This window comes from Cnephaeus nilssonii (assembly GCF_951640355.1).
Source record: "Cnephaeus nilssonii genome assembly, chromosome: X".
NCBI lineage: Eukaryota > Metazoa > Chordata > Mammalia > Chiroptera > Vespertilionidae > Cnephaeus > Cnephaeus nilssonii.
Genome location: NC_137071.1, coordinates 51,736,739 through 51,752,733, shown reverse-complemented (window position 1 = coordinate 51,752,733; position 15,995 = coordinate 51,736,739). Strand labels below are relative to the sequence as shown.

Below are 15,995 nucleotides of genomic sequence, written 5' to 3'. Positions count from 1 at the left end.
AAAGGGTGTTGGATTTTGTCAAATGCTTTTTTCTGTGTCATTTGATATGAATATGTGATTTTTTCTCCTTCAATTTGTTTATGTGAAGTATCACGTTTATTGATTTGCGGATATTGTACCATCCTTGCATCCCTGGGATAAATCCTCCTTGGTCATGGTGTATGATCTTTCTGATGTACTGCTGGATCTGATTTGCTAGAATTTTGTTGAGGATTTTGGCATCTATGTTCATGAGGGATATTGGCCTGTAATTCTCTTTCATTTTGTTGTCTTTATCTGTTTTTGGTATTAGGGTGATGCTGGCTTCATAGAAGGAGCTTGGAGGTGTTCCTTCCTCTTGAATTTTTTAGAATAGTCTGAGGAGGATAGGTTTTAGTTCTTCCTTGAATGTCTGGTATAAATATCCTGTGAAGCCATCTCGTCCTGGACTTTTGCTTGCTGGAAGCTTTTTGATGACTGCTTCAATTTCTTCCATAGTTACTGGCCTACTGAGCTGTTTAGATTCTTCTAGATTGAGTTTTGGAAGGTTATATTTTTCTAGCAATATATCCATTTCCTCTAGGTTCTCCATTTTATTGGAATAGAGTTGTTCATAGTATTTTTAAACATTCCTTTGTATTTCTGTGGTGTCTCTTGTTATTTTGCCTGTACCATTTCTGATTTTGTTTATTTGGGTCCTCTCTCTTTGCTTCTTGGTAAGCCTGGCTACAGTCTAATCAATATTGTTTATCCTTTCAAAGAATCCACTCTTGGTTTCATTGATCTTTTGTATTGTTGTGTTTTTTTTGTCTCTATGTCATTTATTTCTGCTCTGATCTTTATTATCTCCTTCCTTTTGCTCACTCTGGGCTTTTCTTTTTGCTCTGTTTCTAATTCTTTGAGTTGTAGAGGTAGATGATTTACTACTATTTTTTCTTGTTTTTTGAGGTAGGCCTGTAGAGCTATAAACTTCCATTTCAGGACTGCTTTCATTGTGTCCCATAGATTTTGGATTGTTGTGTTTTTATTGTCATAGTTTCCAGGATGTTTTTAATTTCTTCTTTGATCTCATTGGTAACCCAATCATTATTTAATACCATGGTATTCAGCTTCCAAGTGTTTGAGATTTTTGGATAGTTTTTATGGTAGTTTATTTCTAACTAGAGGCCCAATGCATAAAATTCCTGCACAAGGGGGGTGTCCCTCAACCCAGCCTGCACCTTCTCCAATCTGGTACATCCCTCTCACAATCCAGGACTGCTGGCTCCCAACTGCTCGCCTGCCTGCCTTCCTGATTGCCCCTAACCACTCCCCTGCCAGCCTGATTGATGCCTAACTGCTCCCCTGCCAGCCTGTTTGCCCCTAAGTGCCCTCCCCTGCAGGCCTGGTCACCCCTAACTGCCCTCCCCTACAGGCTTGATCGCCCCCAACTGCCCTCCCTTGCAGGCCTGGTCTCTCCCAACTGCCCTCCCTGCTGGCCATCTTGTGGCGGCCATCTTGTGTCCACATGGGGGTGGTCATCATGTGTGTTGGAGTGATGGTCAATCTGCTTATTACTCTTTTATTAGAAGGATAGAGGCCTGGTGCATGGGTGGGGGTCAACTGGTTTTCCCTGGAGGGTGTCCCAGATCAGGGTGGGGGTTCCTTGGGGCGTGGGGCGGCCTAGGCGCAGGGCCTGTGAAGGTTTGCAGGCCGGCCACACCCCCGGCAACCCAAGCAGAGGCTCTGGTACCTGGGGTTTATTCATCTTCTATAATTGAAACTTTGTAGCCTTCAGCAGAGCCAAGCCTCCTGCTTGCTCCATGGCGGCAGCCATTTTTGTTGGGGTTCATGTATCTTCTTTTTAAAAAAATATATTTTATTGATTTTTTACAGAGAGGAAGGGAGAGGGACAGAGAGTTAGAAACATCGATGAGAGAGAAACATCGACCAGCTGCCTCCTGCACACCCCCTACCGGGGATGTGCCCGCAACCAATGTACATGCCCTTGACCGGAATCGAACCTGGGACCCTTCAGTCCGCAGACTGACACTCTATCAACTGAGCCAAACCAGTTTCGGCTCATGTATCTTCTATAATTGAATGTTTGTAGTCTTAAGCGGAGGCCTGGGCCGGCCAGAGTTAGCGGAAAGCTTGGCTTCCTCCATTTCCCTGCTGCCATTTCTGTTTGTATTTATGTATCTTCTATCATTGAAACTTTGTAGCCTTGAGTGGAGGCCTAGGCCGGCAAGGGCAGGCGGAAAGCTTAGCTTCCTCCATTGCCGGGGAAACCCAAGCCTCCCTCCTGCCCTCTGTTGCTGTAGCCATCTTGGATGGGTTTATTTGCATATTCACTGCTGATTGGCTACTGGGTATGGCTTGTGGGTGTAGCGGAGTGATGGTTAATTTGCATATTACTCTTTTATTAGATAGGCTATTATGCCATTGTGGTCTGAGAAGATGCTTGGTATTATTTCAATCTTCTTGAATTTGGGGAGACTTTGCTTGTGACCGAATATGTGATCTATTTTTGAAAATGTCCCATGTGCACTTGTGAAGAACGTATATTCCATGGCTTTGGGTGAAGTGTTCTGAAGACGTCAATTAAGTCCATCTGATCTAGTGAGTCATCTAGGATTGCTGTTTTTTTGCTGATCTTTTGTCTATAGGATTTATCCAGTGATGTCAGTGTTGTATTAAAGTCCCCTACTATGATTGTATTGTTGCTGATCTCTCCCTTGATATCTTCCAGGAGTTTTTTTTTTAATGTATTTTGGTGCTCCTGCATTGGGTGCATATATGTTTACCAGGGTTAAATCTTCTTGTTGTATTAATCCCTTTAGTATTATGAAGTGGGCTTCCTTATCTCTTGTTATGGTCTTCACTTTGATTTCTATTTTGTCTGATATAAGTATTGCTACCCCAGCTTTTTTTTTTCATTTCCATTTTCCTGAAAGATATTTTTCCATCCCTTCATTTGCAGTCCGTGTGAGTCCCTTGTTCTGAGGTCGATCTCTTGTAGACAACATATACATGGGTAATGTGTTTTTATCCATTCAGCCACTTGATGTCTTTTGATTGGAGCATTTAGTCCATTTACGTTTAAAGTTATTATTGAAAGGTACTTGTTTGTAGCCATTTTGATTTTTTTGATTCTCTGTTCCTTCTTACCTTTTTATTTCTTCTTTTTACAGCATTCCCTGTAGCATTTTTTGCATTGCTGGCTTGGTTGTGATAAACTCCCTTTGCCTTTTTTTTGTCTGAGAAGCTCCTGATTTCCACTTCAATTTTGATTGACAGTCTTGCTGGATAGAGTATTCTTGGATTCAGTCCCTTGTTTTGCATCACTTTGTATACCTCCTTCCATTCCCTTATAGGTTGATTTGTTTCTATTGAGAAATCATTTGATAATCTGATGGGGTATCCTTTGTAGGTAACTCTCTGTCTCTCTCTTGCAGCCTTTAAGATTCTCTCTTTGTTGTTAACATTTGCCACTGTAATTATGGCATGTCTTGGTGTGGGTCTTTTTGGATTCATCTTGCGTGGGACTCTCTGTACTTGTATAACTTTTTTATTCCTCATATCAGGGAAGGTTTCTGTCATTATTTTTTCAAATAAATTTTCTAATCCTTGCTGCTCTTCTTGTCTTTCTGGCAACCCTATTATACGTAGGTTATTTCGTTTTGCATTGTCCCAAAGCTCCCTTAGGCTCTCCTCGTGCTTTTTAATTTTTCTCTCGCTGCTGTTCAGATTGGGCTTGTTTCTGTACTTTATCTTGTCACTCACTAAATCTGTCCTCTTCTTCTTCTAGTCTACTGTTGAAGCCTTCCATGGTGTTTTTTATTATAGCTATATCATTTTTCATTTCTTCTTGATTTTTGCATAGGTTGTTGATTTTCTTGTCCATCTGGTGTATGAACTGTATGACCCTTACTCTGAATTCTTTTTCTGTTATGTTGCATGCTTCCATTTCACTTATTTCCTTTCTTGGTGAATCCTCCTTTTACTTCCTCTGGGGATTGTTTCATTGTCTCCCCATTCTGACTATCACCAGAAGGTTCAAAGGTTGAGTTGCGGGGGCTGGGCCATCTGCAGTGAGAGTTTTGCACCCCCCCCAAATGTCACTGAAGAGTTCTGACACCAAGATGTGCGGTTGCTGTGGGTTGGTGGGATCCATTCTCGCCCTGGGTTAGAGTCACAGGCACTTATTGTGGCCTCGTGTGCGCACCTAGAATCAGGGACCCTGCCTGCGCCATGTTGAAACAGAGAACCTGCTGGGGTGTGCCAAAACTCAAAGTCCCCTAGTGTGTTTCAGGAGTCAGAGGCTCCCTGTGTCCGTGCAGAGAATCGAGTATCAGAGTCTCTGTTGCTTGGTGCTACCTCACACCGAGAATCAGGGTCCCTTTGTGTGCATGTGGCAAGAACTGGAGTCCCTGGCTCTTAGTGTGAATGTACCGGGAATCAGGGATCCCAGGAGCACGCAATGAGAAATAGAGTCTAGTGACTGGTGCTCATTGCTGCCTCATGCGTGGATATTCAGGGTCCCCGATCTGCTTGGGAGACCGGGTTGCACAGTCGCACTGTGTTGGCAGGAGGTCCCCTCCTGCCCTGCGGAAAACAGCATTCTGTGTGTGTTTGCCCTGAATCAAAGTCAGGTGGCACTGCTGCTCAGTGTGGGTGTGGGGTTTGGTCTCGCGGGAGTGTACTGTGGGAAACAAACTCTCCGTGTCCATGCACCCTGGCTCAAATTCAGCACTGCCCCCATGTGGGCAAGGGCTCTGATTGTGGGGGATGAACTCCCCGAGTTTGCACATTCAGGTTCAAATTCAGCGTAGTCTCCCTTTTGGGTGCAGGGTCTGGTTACAGGAAACAAACTCCCTGGGTTTGCAACCCCAGGCTCAAATTCAGCACTGTCTCCCTGCCCTACATGGGCGTGGGCTCTGGTCGCAGAAAACAATCTCCCCAATGATGCGTAACTAGGGTCAAATTCAGCACAGTCTCCCTACCTGGGCACGGAGCCTAGTTGTGGGAAACAAATTCCCCGAGTTCGCACGTCCAGGCTGAAATTCAGCGCTGTCTCCCTGCCCTGCGTGGGAGCGGGATCTGGTCACAGAAAACATTCTACCCAAAGATGCGCACCTAGGGTAAAATTCTGCAGTCTCCCTGCCTGGGCAATGAGCCTGGTCATGGGAAACACACTTCCCATGTCCGACACCAAGGCTCAAAGTCAGGTGGAGCTGCCGCTGCTGTGTGTGTGCAGAAAGCCCTATTGTGTAGCCAGGGTCTTGCAGTTCCTATGCCGTTGCCGTGGGGGTGGCAGGGGAGGGGGATTGGCTTTGAGAATCACAGAAATCTGTGGCTGGGGTGCCTGGAGTCTTGGTGTCCCTGGGTCTGCAGCTGTGGTTGCAGGTCTTCTACCAGAGCGACTGTAGGGTCCCAGTTTGCTACCGAGACCAGACTGCGTGGTGGCGAGCCTAGGATCCTAGTCTCAAGCAGTTCTGTTCTTCAAGATGGTGTGGTCTCTGTGCTGCCAGTGTCCTCCCCGGAGTGACTGCAGCAGCAGCGGGGTCTTGCCATCTAAGAATGCCTGGATTGGCAGCCCCTTGGAAGACCTGTAGGATCTAACTGTCCCTATTTCACTCACACACACACCCACACACGTCCACACACTCCTCTATCGCTCCCTCACTCTTTCACACACTCTCCCTCCCTACCAGTCACCATCTTGCCAAGTCTCACTGAGTATATCTTCTAATAGGTTTTCAATATCTTGCTCTCTCTCTTCTTCTAGCACCCCCATAATTTGGATGCTGGTATGCTTGAAGTTGTCCCAGAGGCTCCTTACACTATCTTCATATTTTTGGATTCTTTTTTCTGTTTGCTCTTCCGGTTGGGTGTTTTTTGTTTCCTCTTATTTTAAATCATTGACTTGATTCTTGGGATCCTCTAGTCTACTGTTCAATCTCTGTATATTATTCTTTATTTCAGTCAGTGTATGCTTAATTTCTGACTGGTCCTTTTTCTTTTTTTAGCATTCTCACTAAGATCCTTGAAGTTCTCACTAAGTTACTAAGAGGTTTCTAGAAGATTTTTGAGTAACCTTTTAACTGTGGTTTTGAACTCTATATCCAGTAGTTTGCTTTCTTCCATTTCTTTCATTTGTGTCATGTTTCTTTGTCTCTGCATTTTGGCTGCTTCCCTGGGTTTGTTTCTATTTATTGGGTAGCTGCTAAGTCTCCTTGAATTGATAGAGTGGCCTTGTGTAGTAGGTGTCCTATAGGGCCCAGTGGCACAGCCTCCCAAATCACCTGAGGTAGACACACTTGGTGCACCCCTTTGTGGGCTGTGTGCACAGTCTTGTTGTAGTTGAGACTTGATTGCTGTTGTTATCACTGGGAGGAAATGATATCCAGGCCAATTGGCTGTGAGGACCAGCTCTGCCTACAATGGAAGAGCTGCTGTGCAGGAAACACCCTTATGGGGCAGAACTTGCTTCAGTGGGGCATTGGTGCTCACTGAGTCTGCCCTTTGAGTGTGTCACTCATTGATGTGAAGAGTCATAATCTGTTATGGTTTGCACTGACCACTGGGTACAATGCCTCTTGGATCGCCAAGGAGGTGAAAACTCAGCCACTTCCTGGGGTTACCCAGCAGGAGCTAAAGAGAGATCTGTACATTCTGCCTCTTTGTATCGGGTTTGGAAGTGCCCAGACAAGGCCCAACTTTGAAGAAACGCAGGCTGATGCTGATGCAGCCTTGGGCCTTCTTTTGATAGCTTTGGGGTCCCCTGACACAGCTGCAGCTTGTTTGACAGGTTTTAGGCTGATATAGGACAGGCCATTCATATGGAAAAGCTGCTGCGCATGGCTTGGGTGGGGTTGTAAATTGGGTAGAGTGGGGTCTCAGGGAATCTCCATGGTGGAGCAAACAGCAATGGCTGCTAGTGAGCCCTTCACCAGGGAGGTCCCAGCACAGGAACAAAGAAGTTGCGAGCACCACCATGTGGAAGAAAGCCACCCCTGCATTCCTGCCCCAATGCCAGACAGTGCAGTTTCTCCCCATATTCATCTGGGTCCCACCAATTCTCGCCCAGCACTGGAGCTCAGAGTAAGTTGGAGTTACCCGCGTGCCAGCCCATTCTGCGATTCCACACCTCCTACCAGTCTCAGTGTGCTTTATTCTTAACCTCTCTAGTTGTAGTACTTCCACTCAGCCAGCTTTCCCACAGTTCTGGATGATAGTTGTTATGTATTTTAGTTGTAATTTGATGTGGTTGTAGGAGGCAGCAAGTACAAGGGTTTACCTATGCCACCATCTTGGTTCTCTTCATTGTTTTTTTTTCTTCTTGCCAATATCAGGGAAGATTTCTGTCATTATTTCTTCAAACAGGTTTTCTATTCCTTGCTCCACTTCCTCTTACTCTGGTACCCCTATTATGCAGATGTTGTTTCATTTTGTGTTGTTCCAAAGATCCCTTAGGCTCTCCTCCTACTTTTTAAGTTTTCTTTCCAGTTGCTGCTGTGTTTGTGTTTTTTTTCCTACCTTGTCTTCTAATTCGTTGATGCGGTCATCAGTCTCTTCTAGTCTACTGGTTAAACTTTCCATTGTGTTCTTTATTGCAGCTAGGTTATTCTTCATTCCCTCTTGTTTCCTTTTCATGTTGGTGACATTCTCATTCAGCTCCTTATAATTCTCATTGATTTGTATGTATTTGTCATCCAGCCCTTTGAGCATCCTTATAACCGTTACTCTGAGTCCATTCTCTGACATGGTACTTGCCTCCATTTCATTTCATTCCCTTTCTGGTGAGTCCTCTTTTTCTTTCCTTTGGGGATTGTTCTTTTGTCTTCCCATTTTTCTGTAATGTTTTAATTTTTCTGTGTCCTAGATACAACTGCTTTGCTACCCAGGTTCTTTTGGGGGTGGTGCTACTGATGTGATCTCTCAGGTCTCCTGGGCTTGGTGATCTAGCAGAGCTCCCTACTTGAGCTATTTGGGTTCTCTTGATATAGCTGCATCTTGAATGTTAGTTTCTTATTCTTGGATGAAGTCTCATCATGTGTTAGCAATGTGACTCACCCCAGGCTTCGTTGTGCAAGCTGTTTTGGATGTGATTTTGGTTCCGGCTCTTGTGGAAAAGGTTGTCTGAGGTCTCAATGGTATGTGCTCACTTTGGGTTCCCAGAGTCCACTGCCTGAGACGAAGGAGTCTCAGGGCTTGAGTCTCAGGTCATGTGACTTTGGCCTGTATGGCATGACTTTTGCTGGATTAGCGTCACTCTGCAACTCACTATAAGGGGCCATAGCCTGTGACAGTGGGGGGCAGGTGTCTCATAGTCTGTGGTTGAGGCAGTGGGATTCTGGCCGAAGTGATTTCCCTCTCTAAATCAGGAACTAGCAGCTGAGGATGTGGGAATTTCAAGGTCTGTGGATAAAACAATGTGACCTTGTTCAGGGAGGTAAGTTCTCAGTAACTCACCAAGTTGTCCAGAGGTAGGTAGGAGGGAGGGGGACGTCGTGGATCCTATTGATGGAGCCATGTACATGCCCTTGGTTGGAGAGGCACAAGTCCAGTGGCAGCACACAGAGGGGCCTATGAGCCGTCTGCAAGTGGTGTGTGCTCATGGGGACCACACGCTGGATTGCAGTGATTGTGGTGTGCCACAGGCCCTATAGAGGGAGACGTCCCAGTTTCTGCTTTGGGGGATGTGCACCCTTGGTTGGATATGCACCCCCAATGGCTTCTTATGGAGGTAACCAGGATCCATCTGCTGGGGCAGTGGGCTTAGGGGGCCCTTGTGTTGGAGCAGCACTACCGCAGGGCCTTGATGCCAGCAGCCGGGGTTGTAACTTGGGGTGGCTCAAAGAAGCACCCAGGGGTCAACTGCCTGAGCAGCAAGCTCAGGGGGCTTGCACACTGGATCGGTGCAACTGCAGTCCAAGTTTCTGCTGCCGGGGCCTTGAACCCTTGATTGGATATGAGTGCGCCTAGTGGCAGCTCACAGAGGCACCTGGGAGTCGCCTGCTGGGGCAGTGGCCTCAGGGGGCCTGCATGCTGAAACCACGTGATCACGATGTCTGTGGTTAGGCAGCCAGGAAGGGTGAAGTCCAAATTTTTACTGCTGGGGCCATGCACCCTTTGTTGGATATGAGTGCATCCAGCTGGGGCTCAAGTAGGCACCCAGGAACTGCCTATAGGGTCAACAGTCTCAGTAGGCCTGCGTGTTGGAAAGGTGCAACTGCGATGTCCTGAGATCAGCAGCCAGGGAGGGGGATGTTTCAATTTTTGCTGCCTTGCAGCATTGGTTGAAATCATGCATGCCCAGCAGGGGCTCACAGAGGCACCCAGGAGCCATCTGTAGGGGTGGTGGGGCTCAGGAGGCCTACGCTCCAGAAAGGTGCGACTGCGGTATCCAGAGGTTGGCAGCTATGGAGTGGGAAGACTCAGTTTTTGCTGCCGGCGCCTTGCGCCCTTGGTTGGATTCATGCATGCCCAGTGGTGGCTCACAGAGGTAACCAGGAGCCATTTGCCAAGGTGGCACCCTCACGCACTCAGGGTGCCCTGGTGCTGAAGCTGCATGACCGTGGTGTCTGTGGGCAGGTATCCAGGGAGGGGGAATTCAGAATTTCTACTGCTGGGGCAGTGCACCCTTGTTTGTATAAGAGCATGCCCAGAGTGGCCTGTGGAGCTGGGGGCTCAGGAAGCCTGCACACTAGAAAAGCATGACTGTGGCTCCTGAGGTGTGCAGCCGGGGAGGGAGGACATCACACTTACTGCTGCAGGAGCTGTGCACCCTTGGAGGTGGAGGTACTAGGGTCTGCACATCTGCGGGTGGGGCGGTAGGATTTTGGCTGGAGTGGCTGCTGGGTCACGGGCAGTGTCCATGGCCTGTGTGGGTGATGTTGCTGGTAAGTTCCTAGAAGAGGCCACTCTCCCCTTCAAGATGGCGTGGGCTCCATCTTCCTTTTCATTTTGATGGTGGTTTCTTGTGCTGTGCAGAAGCTTTTTATTTTAATGTAGTTCTCTGTTCTGTTCATTGGTCTATATGTCTGTTTTGTAGAGTTTGTTATAGTTCTGTGAAGTATGCTGTTGGTATTTATTTTTAAATTAAAATTCTTTATTGTTTAAAGTATTACATATGTCTCCTTCTCCCCCCCCCCATTGACCTCTCCACAGCTGTTCCCATCCCACAGCACATGCTCTCACCTACCTACTGTCTGTGTCCATGGGTTATGCATATATGCATGCATACAAGTCCTATGGTTGGTCTCTTACCCCCTCTCCCCTCCCTTCCCTCTGAGGTTGGACAGTCTGTTTGATGCTTCTATATATCTGGATCTATTTTTGTTCATCAATTTATTTTGTTCATTATATTCCACAAATGAGTGAGATCATGTGGTATTTATCTTTATCTGACTGGCTTATTTCGCTTAGCATAATGTTCTCTAGGTGCATCCATGCTGTTGCAAATGGTAAGAGTTCCTTTTTTACAGCAGTGTAGTATTTCATTGTGTAGATCAAGCATGTCAAACTTGCAGCCAGTTGGCAACATGAGTCCCACAAAAATAATTTTGCAGTCCAGGCAATATAATGGTATGTAAGAAATGTTTTAATAAAAATTTCATAGCTTAATTTTTACAAGATCCTGGTACACATAATTAGTAATAACAAACTACAAAGTTTGCTAATGACTGATTACTATAATCTTGTTGCATTCACTTCCCTTATTCGCCTTACATGAAGGGGCATCATTTCTCTCCACTAACAATAGCAGCGAATATTTTAACAGCTGATTGCCACGTCATTAGTCTTGTACTGACTTGTTTGGTGTGTGGAACAGGTTGATCTCTGGGTTCTCTGTTCTGTTCCATTGGTCTATATGTCTGTTCTTGTGCCAGTACCAGGCAGTTTGGAAAACTGGCTTTGTAATATAGCTTGATATGTGGTATTGAGATCCCTCCCATTTTGCTCTTTCTCGATATTGCTGCAGCTAATTGGGATCTTTTTTTTTTTTTATTCCAGATGAAATTTTGGAGAGTTTGTTCTAAGTCTGTGAAATATGCCATTGGCATTTTAATGGGGATTGCATTCAATCTGTAGATTGTTTTGGGTAGTATGGACATTTTAATGATGTCCATTCTACCAATCCTTGAATACGGTATATTATTCCATTTGTTTATGTCTTCCTCTATCTCTTTTTTTCCATGTCCTGTAGTTTCCAGAGTATAGGTCTTTTATTTCCTTAGTTAAGTTTATTCCTATGTACTTTAACTTTTTTTGTTGCAATGGTAAATGGGGTTGTTTAGTTTCTCCTTCTGTGAGTTCATTATTGGTGTATAAAAAAAGCCATGGATTTCTGGGTGTTAATTTTGTATCTTGCTACATTGCCAAATAAATTTATTCAGCCTAGTAGTTTTTGGTTGGAATCTTTAGTGTTTTCTATGTACAATATCATGTCATCTGAGAATAATGACAGTTTTACTTCTTTTCCAATTTGGATGCCTTTATTTCTTCTTGTCTGACTGCTATGGCTAGCACTTCCAGTACTATGTTGAATAGGAATGGTAAAAGTGGGCATCCCTATCTTGTTCCTGTTCTTAGGGGAAATGGTTTTAGATTTTGTCCATTGAGTGTGATGTTGGCTGTGGGCTTGTGATATAAGGCTTTTATTATGTTGAGGTATTATTCCTCTATTCCCACTTTGCTGAGTGTTTTTATCAAGAAAGTATGTTGGATTTTGTCAAATGCGTTTTTCTACATTAATTGATATGATTATGTGATTTTTGCCTCTCAATTTGTTTATGTGATGTATAATGTTTATTGATTTGCAGCTATTGTACCAGCCTTGCATCCTCAGAATAAATGCCACTTGGTCATGGGGTATGATCTTTCTAATATATTGCTGGATCTGATTTTCCAGAATTTTGTTGAGGATTTTAGCATCTATATTAACTTTGGATATTGGCCTGTAATTCTCTTTCTTTGTAGTGTCTTCATCTGGTTTTAGGATTAGGGTAAGCATTACCTATTAGAAAGAGCTTGGAAGTGTGCTTTCCACTTGGATTTTTTAGAATAGTCTGAGGAGGATAGGGTTTAGTTCTTTGAATGTTTGGTAAAACTCCCCTGTGAAGTTGTCTGGACCTTGGCTTTTGTTTGCTGGAAGTTTTTTGATTACTCCTTCAATTGCATTCATAGTTATCAGCCTATTTAGGTTTTTTTATTCTTCCTCATTGTGTTTTGGAAGACTGTATATTTCTATGAATATGACCATTTTGTCTACATTGTCCACTTCGTTGGAGTAGATTTGTTTGTATTTTTTTACAATCCTTTCTATGTCTGTGGGGTCAGTTGTTACTTCACCTCTTTCATTTCTGATTTTATTTATTTGGATCCTCTCTGATTTTTGGTGAGCCTGGCTAGAGGTTCATCAATCTTGTTTATCCTTTCAAAGAACCATGTCTTGGTTTTATTGATCTTTTGTATTTTTTTTGTGTCTATGTAATTCATTTCCGCTCTGATCTTTATTATTTCATTCCTTCTGCTTACTCTGAGCTTTTCTCTTTGCTCTCTAATTCTTTAAGTTGTAGGGTTAAATAATTGGTTACCATTTTTTCTTGTTTTTGGAGGTAGGCCTGTAGAGCTATGAACTTCCCTCTCAGGACTGCTTTCACTGTGTCCCATAGATTTTGGATTGCTGTGTTTTCATTGTCATTAGTGTCCAGGATGCTTTTTATTTCTTCTCTGATCTGTTTGGTAACCCAATCATTGTTTAATAGCATACCATACAGCCCCCGAATGCTTGCTTTTTTATTGTTTTTATTATAGTTAATTTCTAATGTTATGACATTGTGATGGGAGAATATAATTGATATGATATCTATCTTCTTGAATTTGAAGAGACGTTTCCTGTGACCCAATATGTGGTCTATCTTTGAAAATGTCTCATGTGCCCTTTAGAAGAATGTAGATTCTGTAGCTTTGGGGTGAAATGTTCTAAAGATGTCAATTAATTTCATCGGATCTAGTGAGTCATTTGGGATTGCTGTTTCTTTGCTAATTTTTGTTTAGAGGGTTTATCCAGTGGTGTCAATGGGTATTAAAGTACCCTACTGTGATTTTATGGCTGTTGATTTCTCCCTTGATATCTCCCAGAAGTTTTTTTAAAATGTATTTGGGTGCTCTTGTATTGGGTGCATATATGTTTACCAGAGTTATATCCTTTTGTTGAATTGCTCCCTTTAGTATTATAAAGTGGCCATCCTTATCTCTTGTTATGCCCTTCACTTTGAAGTCTAAGTTGTCAGATATACGTATTGCTACTGTAGCTTTTTTTTTCATTTTTATTTGCCAGATATTTTTTTTCCATCCCTTCACTATCAGTCTGTGTGAGTCCTTTTTTTCTGAGGTGGGTCTCTGGTAGATAGCAAATACTGTATATGGATCATGTTTTCTTATCCATTCAGCTATGTCTTTTGATTGGAATGTTTAATCCACTTATGTTTAAGGTTATTGTTGATAGGTACTTGTTTGTTGCAATTTTCATTTTTTATGCCTGTGTTCCTTCTTCCATTTCTATTTCTTCTTTTTACAGCAGTCCCTTTAGCATTTCTTCCATTGTTGGCTTGGTGATAATAAACTCCCTTAGCCATTTTATTTCTGTTAAGTTCCTTATTTCCCCTTCAATTTTGAATGATAGCCTTGCTGGGTATAGTATTCTTGGATTCAGTCCCTTGCATTGCATTACTCTGTATTGCCATTGATATTTTAATAGGTATTTTATTGAATCTATAGATAGCCGTGGGTATTATGGACATTTTAATAATGTTGATTCTCACATATACATGGTATACTCTTCTATTCTTTTTGTTATCTTTCTCTATTAATTTTTTCAATGTCCAATAGTTTCCCAAGTTCAGGTCTTTTACCTCCTTGGTTAAGTTTATTCCTAGGTATCTTATTATTCTTTTTTTGCAATGGCAAAAGGGATTGATATTTTAATTTCTTTTTTTATAGTTCAAATTTTTATTTTCATGCACAATATGAGAAATGAACTTCTAACAACTGACTTTTATGGGAAATGAACAGCAAATAAATTAGACCTATGTTAAAATAAAGGTCAGGTAAATGTCTAAACTGAAGGATATAAGAACCACTGATAAACTTTGATTCCACAATCTTTTTTAAGAAATCAAAGTCTTTCAAACAACTTTGCTATGAACTAGGCCAGAGCATAACAGCATATAGAAATGCTTAACAAGGGTGGTGATCAGGGACACGTTTCCTTGGTGCTGGTTTCATGATGTTATCCACATGCAGAATCATGTCTGCTGCTTCAAGCGCACACAGAGGAACTTGCTGCTTCACTTGGAAACTTTCTGTTATGCTCAGTATTGCCATATCATCAATAGTAACTTCCATCATATCCAGTTCAGCATTTGTAATGCCTTCACTATGGGCAGCTCAGAGCTGTGCCACCAGATCTGCACTGTCATAGTCTGCATTGTCAGCTATAATAGTAGGCAACATTCTCAGTGCTTTACCATAAGAGTCCATTGCAACAGTTTCTTTACCTGGTATTTTATTGACAAGCTGTGAGAGAGCATGAGCTATCAACATCTCAGAATAGCCTCCTCCATAAGCTGTTCTAGGATCCTTCACAGTTTGTGCAAGGACACAAAGAGCATCATGCAAAGATCTTTCTGCATCAACTAAAATTTGTTGAGTGGCACCAAGAACAATAGTGCAAGCCTCACCAAGGGCTACCCCAGAAAAGTGAATGAGTGTGTCTTCTCCAATCATGACTTCCTGAATAAACTTGCAACTTCCAAGCTTCACTAGTTCTGGGTGGTCAAAGGTAGAAGCAATTTAACCACTTGTGACAAGAGCCAGGCTTTCTACACCTGCAAAATCTGCATGTTCAATAGCCAGCAGCACCAAAAAGCTGCTCAGGATAATTATAAATTAATTGCATGTTAATAAAGCAATTTATCCCATGCTTAAGAATACATTCAACTTTCTCCTTCAATTTTTCCTTTTCTGCTTGTTCTATTTCAGCAACCTTTGCTGTAGAATCAACTCTTACATGAGAATCAAATATCTTTATTTTGTCTGTATCTATACCAGTATTTGCAATAAGAATTTTGGCATTTTCAATTCGCTTAACAAGAGTGGTGATCAGGGACACATTTCCTTGGTGCTGCTTTTCATCCACCAGAAAGCCTTCATATAATTAGGAATCCACCAGACTTCCTCCTAGCTTCTTCATGACATGAATTGTCTCCAGATCACCAGAACCTTTCAAGCTGAGAACAGCTTCTATAGCTTAGTAAAGTGATCTTTGTGATAAGTAAGAAGTTTTGAAGAAAACGTTGTTACTACAATGTTCAGTAAATCTTGGTGGAATTTACATTCATGAGAACCATGATCAAATGCAGAATTCAACAAGAACCTGTCTTGCTGCCTTTGTGACTTCACTCCAACCGGCTATGATGGTCTGAGGATGAATATTTTTTGAAATTCAAGATTCTGCTTCCGTTTGTAATTCTGCTGCTGAAACAGTAACAGAGGTAATGCCATCACCAACTTCATCATCCTGAATTCTTGACATATAAACTAAAACTTTAGCTGCTGGATTATCAACACCAATGCTTTTTAGAATAGATGCACCATCATTGGTCACCATAAGAGAGGCATCTAGCCCACCGTTTAACATAATATTGTCCATGCCTTGGGGTCCCAAGGTGCTCTTTACCAAGTCTCCAATAGTGATGGCACAAATAAAAAAAAAGAGATGAGCTGTCTCTACTCTCCCTTCATCAGTGGCAGCCTTGAAGATGTTGTCAGGTGCAAGGGAAAGGGACACCATGGTTCCAAAGAGGTGGCCTCTTATGCTACTCCTTCATAGCTCAGGATCCAAAGGAAGAGATGCTGGATGTCTAGTTTCTCTTTATGAAAGTTCATTGTTTATGTACTAGGTGTAGGGGTTAATAATGCAGATTTTTTTCAATAGATGGAGTTACATATATGTTGATATATAT

General features: G+C 42.9%; 1 protein-coding gene and 1 pseudogene across 2 annotated transcripts in view; both read right to left on the bottom strand.

The window, feature by feature from the left end:
• CHIC1 (cysteine rich hydrophobic domain 1) overlaps positions 1–15,995 on the bottom strand; it is a 171,716-nt gene that overhangs the window by 103,647 nt on the left and 52,074 nt on the right. The gene's annotated exons all lie outside the window — the stretch shown is intronic.
• On the bottom strand, positions 11,478–15,897 carry LOC307095131 (T-complex protein 1 subunit beta-like; annotated as a pseudogene). The gene has a single exon. The product of its transcript is annotated as a T-complex protein 1 subunit beta-like (transcript).